Source organism: Protopterus annectens, chromosome 8.part0, assembly GCF_019279795.1.
Source record: "Protopterus annectens isolate FY-2018-M chromosome 8.part0, PAN1.0, whole genome shotgun sequence".
NCBI classification, from domain to species: domain Eukaryota; kingdom Metazoa; phylum Chordata; order Ceratodontiformes; family Protopteridae; genus Protopterus; species Protopterus annectens.
The window spans coordinates 807,607,183-807,616,203 of NC_056741.1; positions in this window are offsets into that span (position 1 = coordinate 807,607,183).

The window sequence follows — 9,021 nt, forward strand, 5'->3', positions numbered from 1 at the left end:
CCCCCTGAATAACATAGCCACATCCAGCTCTGACTCCTGCCCTTTTTTCATTGCCACTGTCTCTGACCCATATAACATAGCTGGTCTCACTTCCCTCTTGTAGACCTTCCCTTTCACTCTTACTGGTACTCGTCTGTCACAAATCACTCCTGACACTCTTCTCCACCCACTCCATCCTGTCTGTACTCTCCTCTTCACCTCTCTTCCACACTTGCCCTTACTCTGAACTGTTGATAAAAAAAAAAAAAAAGACTTTCAACTTTTCCCAGTTAGGGGTCGCTACAGTGGAACTCCTCTCATGATTGGCAGTGGATTTTTATGGTGCCGAGTTGCCAGCCCAATACCCAACCATCAACAAAGGCACGGCCATTCACACTCGCACCTACCTGCATGTCTCTAACATTACTCGACCACGGGGAGGACATGCAGACTCCACACAGAAGGTGCTCCAGCTGAGAATCAAATGGGAAAACCTTTTGCTGTGAGGCGACAATGCTAACCGCTGCACCACCAACTCTGAACTGTTGATCCCAAGTATTTAAACTCGTCCACCTTCACCAACTCTACTCCCTGCATCCTCACCATTCCTTTATCATCCCTCTCATTCACACACATATATTCTGTCTTAGTCCTGCTGACCTTCATTCCTCTACTCTCTAGAGCATACCTCCACCTCTCCAGGGTCTCCTCAACCTGTTCCCTACTTTCACTACATATCACAATGTCATCTGCAAACATCATAATCCACGGGGACTACTGTCTGATCTCGTCTGTCAACCTGTCCATCACCACTGCAAATAAGAAAGGGCTCAGAGCTGATGCTTGATGTAAACCCACCTCCACCTTAAACACATCTGTCACCCCCACTGCAGATCTCACCACTGTCACACTACGCTTGTACATATCCTGTACCATTCTTACATACTTCTCTGACACTCCCGACTTCCTCATACAGTACCACAACTTCTCTCTAGGCACCCTGTCATATGCTTTCTCTAAGTCCACAAAGACACAATGCAACTCCTTCTGACCTTCTCTGTACTTTTCCATCAACATTCTCAAAGCAAACATCATATCTGTAGTGCTCTTTCTTGGCATGAAGCCATACTGCTGATCACTAATCATCACCTCCCTTCTTAACCTAGCTTCTACTACTCTTTCCCATAATTTCATGCTGTGACTGATCACTTTTGTCCCTCTGTAGTTATTACAGCTCTGCACATCACCCTTATTATTAAAAATTGGTACCAAAACACTTTCTCCACTCCTCAGGCATCCTCTCACTTTTCAAGATTTCATTAAACAATCTAGTTAAAATTTCCACTGCTATTTCTCCTAAACACCTCCAAGCTTCCACAGGTATGTTATCTTGACCAACAGCTTTTCCATCCTTCATCCTCTTCATTGCTATCCTTACTTCGTCCTGCTAATCTTTTGCACTTCCTGATTCACTATCCCCACATCATCCAACCCTCTCTCTCTCTCATTCTCTCTCATTCTCTTCATTTATCAACCCCTCAAAGTACTCTTGCCATCTGTTCAACACACTTTCATGCTTGTGAGTACGTTTCTCTCATTATCCTTTATCACCCTTACTTGCTGCACATCTTTCCTAGCTCGATCCCTCTGTCTAGCCAATCAGTACAGGTCCTTTTCTCCCTCCTTAGTGTCCATCCTTTCATGCAGCTCTCCATAAACCTTAATCTTAGCCTTTTCCACCTCTCTCTTTGCCACGCACCTCATCTCCTTATACTCCTGTTTACTTCCTTCATCTCTCTGACAATCCCACTTCTTCACCAACCTCTCTCTGTATACTCTCCTGTACTTCCTGATTCCACCACCAGGTCACCTTGTCCTCCTTCCTCTTTCCAGATGTCACACCAAACACCTTTCTAGCAGTCTCCCTTACTAGCTCTGCTGTAGTTAGCCAGCTGTTCGGCAACTCTTCACTGCCACCCAGTGCCTGTCTTAACTCTTCTCTGAACTCCACCTCACAATCACCCTTTTTCAATTTCCACCATTTGATCCTTGGTGCTGCCCTCACACTCCTCCTCCTCTTCTTGATCACCAATGTCATTCTACAGACCACGATTCTATGCTGCCAAACTACACTTTGCCCAGTCACCACTTTATAGTCTCCAATTTCCTTCAAACTGGCCCACCTGCATAGGATATAATCCACCTGTGTGCATCTTCCGCCACTCTTGTACATCACCCTATGCTCCTCCCTCTTTTTAAAATACGTATTCACCACAGCCATGTCCATCCTTTTTGCAAAATCCACTACCATCTGACCTTCTGCATTCCTTTCCTTAACACCATACCTACCCATCACTTCCTCATCCCCTCTGTTCCCTTCACCAACATGCCCACTGAAATCTGCTCCAATCACCACTCTCTCACCCTTGGGTACAGTCATCACCACTTCATCCAACTCACTCCAAAATATTTCTTTCTCATCCATCTTACACCCAACATGCGGAGCATATGCACTAACAACATTCATCATTGCACCATCAATTTCCAGCTTTATAAACATCACTCTGACACACTTTTCACCTCCAAAACACTTGTGGCATACTATTCCTTCAGGATAACCCCTACCCCATTTCTCCTCCTATCCACACCATGATAGAAAATTTGAACCCACCTCCAATACACATGGCCTTACTTCCCTTCCACCTGGTCTCTTACACACGCAATATAGCAACCTTCCTTCTGTCCATCATATCAGCTAGCTCTCTCCCTATACCAGTCATACTGCCAACATTCAAAGTTCCTACCCTCACTACCACACTCATAACCTTTCTCCTCTCTTCCTGCATTTGGGCATGCCTTCCCCCTCTTCTTTTCCTTCTCCTCCAACCTTCCTAAAATAGAAATAGACAAAAGAATGTGTTTTAGCTTCTACTAAGTACAGCCCCAAATGTTACTTGCAGAACCCTAATAAATACTATAAATATGATAAAACTGAGGAAGTTTGAAACAGCCATCAAATAAAATGTTTTAACAGTAAAACTTTCTTAGAGAGAGAAAAAAATGGACTGATTCATGTCGGTCAAAGATCAGACTACCAGATGTCACTCAGCATCACAACGTGAAGCAGGGTGCAGCAACATCACAATTACTTTGAAGGCAGAAGCATTATCTGACAGGTGCATACCTCTCAATGGCCCAGACTTTTGCCTCATATTTTTGAATTATTTTGTCATCAAATGTGTTTTTATGCACATCATTGAGGACTGAAGCCACTAAATAATGACAGATGTTTGGGTTTCAGACTTTATATCCTTAAGAAAATACAAACAAATGGAAAACCTATTATTTTAACAACTTTCTAAGATTATATCAGCAATATTTAAATTTTGTCCCTGATTTTGGATCTTTGTTCCCCATTCCCCCCTCATTTGTAGCTTTGCCCAGATTTCTTGCACTTAGAGGTTGAGAGGTATGGGCAGGTGAAGCTTCTGTGATCACTTGTCAGTTTGGTGAAGCCTTACTGCTGCTGTCAACCTGAGCTGCCATACAATATTTTCACCCCCGCAGCAATCCTGCTGTACACAATACTAATGTATGACTACAGAAAAGCACCAAGCTAATGCACGTCAGCCGAACATTGTCACACTACATTTACTTCTGAGTACTTTAGGAGATCATTCGTGCATTTTTATGCTGCAAAGTGTATAACATTTGTAACACAATAAAAATGTATCCTTAAATTAAGGGATGAAAAGATCTGCAAGACAGTAGAAGACATTGAACCTGAGCAAAAGAAAATGAAAATCAGACACACAAAATGATTTACTTTGGTAACCATTCAGCCATCAAAGCCTGTTCAATGCATAAGAGACTGACAATCTGTCAACACCACCATGCCCTCATCACCTGTCTATCAAACTGGGACCACCCAAACCTGTGCAAACTTCATTGGGGGGTATTACACTACACAATAACTGAAAGTGTTTCATCTTCGAAGGCAGACGCATACATTACAACGAGTCTGTGATAAAACTGTCCAATACTACAGTACTAAATAAAGACAGCAGACAGATATATGATATTTAAAAAAAATAAACTACAAAATATTAACAAATGACCCTCTGATAAGTTGCAATTATAATACACAATAACACACACATTTACTGTCAAAAGTTACTGTTAAATGCAGCAGTGACAATGTTTGCAGTTAAAATGACAGACAACGTTGAGCAAACTGTCACATAAAATTGTTTTAGAGAATATTTTTGTGAAGTGTAACAGTGAAAAGTTTTATTTAGCAAAACTACCAGGCAGTTTAAAGCCGAAAGACACAACAACAACCAGGCAGTTTAAGATGAAACATCTAAATAATATCAGGAAAGAGAATAGCAGGTCAAATTATTTTATCTGCCTTTTTGAGTTGAGATTTTTTGAAATCACATCATCTTCTTAGAGATGGAGTCAGGTTGCCCACTAGACAGAGAAATTTCCCAAGTGTAAATGCACAGACATAGCATGAGTTACATTGAGAAAACCCTGTATGTTCATTAATACAACAAACCCATGAAAAACATTACATAGATGGAGAAACATTGGGTCGCCTGAAAAAGAAGTGACAGAGGAAGTGCGAAAATATAAAGAACAAAACCCAGAGATCTTTAAATGTATAAAAAAGAAACATGGACATAAGAAGGAAAAAGAAATATGGTATGGTACAATATTTATGCAAGGGACAAAGTAAAATTAATCAATATAAAAAAGTAGCACCAAAGATATTTGAAGAGAAATACAGACAAAGGCACCTGGACATGGAAAATTTTACAATACAAAAAATAAGAAAATAAAGCAAGAAAGCAGAAAATAGGAATAGTAAGGAATAAGTTATACAAACTGAAGTTATGGATTATCTATGAAATGAAGGATTTAGTGCAGAAAATCCAACACTGGTAATGTCTTAGTATAATGGAACAATGAGTCCCCAGATTAAGGAGAAACAGGTGGAGTGGGAGATATCTTAAGACTTGTCACATGGTGATGCTCTGGAGCCTTTTTGAAGCAGACAGGTCCAAAAGTTCAGTTGAAATTGCACAGCAAGGGAAGGAGCAGGAAACAGCGGCAACTTTGTCACAGACAATGCTAAGGGGTGATGGGCCAATGAGCTCCCATATGAAGGAGCAACAGATGAAGCAGGGTGCATCTGAAGAGGATATGCCACAGGAAGATATTCTAGAACATTCTGTAGAATACCTACAGGAAATGGAGAGCAAAGAAGGTGCTCTCAGCATAGAAGAAAATAATCTAAGGGAAGAATGCTTGATTTAATGGAGATGGATAGGCATATTAAGATTGATGAAAGAAACAGATCACAAAGTAAATCAGACCCAAAATGTTAGAAGTTTGGTAAAATAGATGAACACAGTAATTAGGACTATTAAGAGAAATGTATGTGATATAACATAAATGTAGAGCAGTAAGGGAAAGGAAGGGAAGAAATAAAATGGCACCATGGAAGCACCAAATAGAGAAAACTATAAAGCAATTAGGGCAAGAAGTCTTGGTATTAGAAGAGTATAGAAGAGGGAACAGATTATCAAAAAAGCCTAGGAACACAGATGTGTCAAAAGCAACACACAGTATCAAAACAGACCAAGATCTATAATACATTACAATAAAGTAAAAATATCAGCACAGGCAGAAAAATTTAGAAGATATGCAAATAAATATAAAGAAAAAGTACAAAATAAGAAATTCATTGATGACCCCAAGAAAAAGTTTTATGGAGAACTGGGAAACAAATCAAAAGTAATACAAACATTAAAAAAAAAAGAAGAAATAGACACATTTTGGAGAAATATTTATGAAGCTTCTGTGGAAAAAAAAAAGATGCTGAATGAATAAAAAAAATTAAAAGAAAGAGTAAGGAGTTCTAATGTAGCAGATATGAAATGAAATGAAGTAAAAGCCAGAGAAATTGAAACAAAATTAAGAAATGCTCCTAAATGGAAAACTCCAGGCCCAGATGCAGGACCTAACCTTTGGCTAAAAGTATTAACATTTTTACATAAAGATTTATCCCTGATTAAGAATTACTTATATGCTCATTTCGAATGGACACCAACCTGATTAACAACAGGAAAAATGATACTCCTCCTTAAGATTGAACCTGCAAGGCACATAAAAGCTATAGACCAATAACTTTCCTTCTGATGATTTACAAAGTATATATACTAGAATTGGTACAGACAGAGACTATAGTCATTTAGAAAAAAAAAACACAATTACGGCAACATAAAAGGGTAACAAAAGAAAGTCATATGAAATAAAGGATCATTTGTTGATAAATAAAACCATAACAGAGAATTGTAAAATGTGGAAGAATCTAAGCATGGCATGGATATATTAAAAAAACAGCATTCCACATTCATGGATAAAGAATGCTTACAGATGTATAAGATATATCCTACATTGATTAAATACATTACAATGATCATGAAACAGTGGCAATCTACTTTGCATGACAAAGGATACATTATTCCAAGGATAAAACTTCAAATGGAGGTATTCCAGGGTGATTCTCCGTCACTGCTGCTGTTTTGTCTTTCCTTGAACCCACAAAGCTGTTTACTTAGTAATTAGGCCATGGTTACCATTTGGTTAACAACCATGTTTACATACTTCTCATCTAACTTTTGTGGCTGGCACAAAAATTGCATAGTTCATCTGATAAGGAGTTGAAAGCACAACTGCAAGTGATTAAAACTTTCTCAGATGATATAAGAATGTAATTTGGTCTTGATAAATGTGCAGAAGCAATGTTTAAAGCAGGAAATCTACAGCACCAAGAAAATGTGTAGCAAACTGCAGCAAAAAAGCAAAGACTCCGTGTAGAAAAACGTAAGCCAAAAGCTGATATCAGATCCAAACAGAAGTCACCACATGGAAAAATCAAATAAATGAAAAAGTCTTTTATTGTTCCATAAAAACACAAGCGCTTTCACGTAGATAAACTACGCTTCCTCAGGTGTAAATATCTAAAGAAAATCAAGCTTCTTTTATACATGACTTTTTGGCGCAAAAATCAAGGCACAGAATAATGATTAACTACTATAATAATTAACCATTGATGTTCTTAAATCGGCAATGAAGAAATCTTCAAAACAGAATATAGACTGCTGATCAGTTCATGGAAGCTTAAATCTCTAAATAACATGTTGAATACTATAATGTAAACATTTGTAATAATGTGTCAGTACAAAATACACTAAAAACATTAAAAACATTGAAGCGCTGCAACCTTACATGTCGATAAAGACTAAAGTCCCGGTACACTAACCTGAAAGTGTAGCAGGATTCCTATAGAATTGTATTGGCTCTACTTCTATAACGCCAATCTATTTAGTGTCCGCTTATGTATCAAAATCATTAAAACTACACTTGGTTAGCATTGATTTTAATATACGCGTTCATAAAGTGTATAATCCTTAAAACTCAAAATTGACTGTTCAATGAAGTAAAAAATTACCCCTTTAAAGCTTGTGTGCTGTATGCTATAATGAGTGAAACTAGTTCAACAGCTGACAAGCTGTGATAAAAATAAGAATGACTATTTAAAATCCATGGAAACAGTAAACGGAAGACAAAATGTGTGTCCCCCGAGTCCCGAAAGGTTCCTTAAGGCTAAATGTCCATATCATTTCACTTTTGTATCATAAATTGTCAATATATTCAATAAAAGACCTTCCAGAAAAAGCCCTAAGTTATATATGCTATAAATTTAAACCTTGGGAACAACTCGCAGTGACTGCTGATTATACAGCTCATATATATTGACCTAACCTCTCAAAAAACATATGGCTAATCTAGCGATATAAAGCCTGTGGCTTATTAAAATATCTTTAGTTGTTCTTCTCTTTGCTTAACATTACCATAAATATAATTTATTGGCAATATCTCGTCACTAAATGAAGAAACACAATCAATAGCTGACGAGCTGTGATGAAAACAAAGATGCTGCATTCTAAGATTCATGGAAAAACTCAACGAAAAAGGGAAAGCCATACCCAAATACAGAATATTCTCTAGATCTAGAATCAGGATCGTATCACTTCTAAAACATATCTTACCAGAATATACCCTAATAAGTATACTACATAAGACTGAGGCTACATACACCTCATAAACATGAGCCTTAACAGGGCTGTGTATATTAGCCAACCATCCAACTGATATATGTTGACATGAACTTACAAAACATATACCTATGTGAACATAATGAATAGATACTATCATATCGCAGGACAGTGATGCAATGCAGTGGTATAGATGGAAACAAATACAAATGCAAAACATAAGCTGTCTTGCGTTAACCAATTGTTAAAAAATTAACACCAAAAATCCCTCGCTCCGTAGATTAAAAGAAAGTCATGCCAGACAGAGATACTCTAGCATGGAAAAAGACTATGTTGCTGTAACAGTCTTTAATGAAAGATTAAAATAATCTGTCACCTTAACTATTTGATATAGTGAAAAACTGTAAATACTCTTAAGTAATGTGTTTTATAAAACCATTTAGGTCAAACCTAACAAAAGATAATAATAAAACTAAAATGAAAAGCTAAGACATTAATTATATTAATAATATGAAATACTAAAAAATATAAATCAATATATTTTTATACAAATATAGATATATAATATTAATCGAAACATTTCATTATTAATTATGATCAAATATAACAATGAATCTATCTAAATAAATCTAGAATTAACTGATGAATGGAATTTATCATTGTATCAGTATTTTTTCCTATTATTCAAAACAGGTTTCACCGATACAAATTGATTAATGCCAGGAAAAATGTGGGCTTTCAATGTTAAAATCCATTTCAGCTCTCTGATGGCTAACTGATTATTGTTATCTCCTTCTCTTGGGTTCAAAGGTAACATCTCTAATACTTTAAAACTAAACTTATGTGTATTATATTCAATGATATGTTTGGCTAAAGCATTGCTTTCCTTCCTTTTCCTGATGTCATAACAATG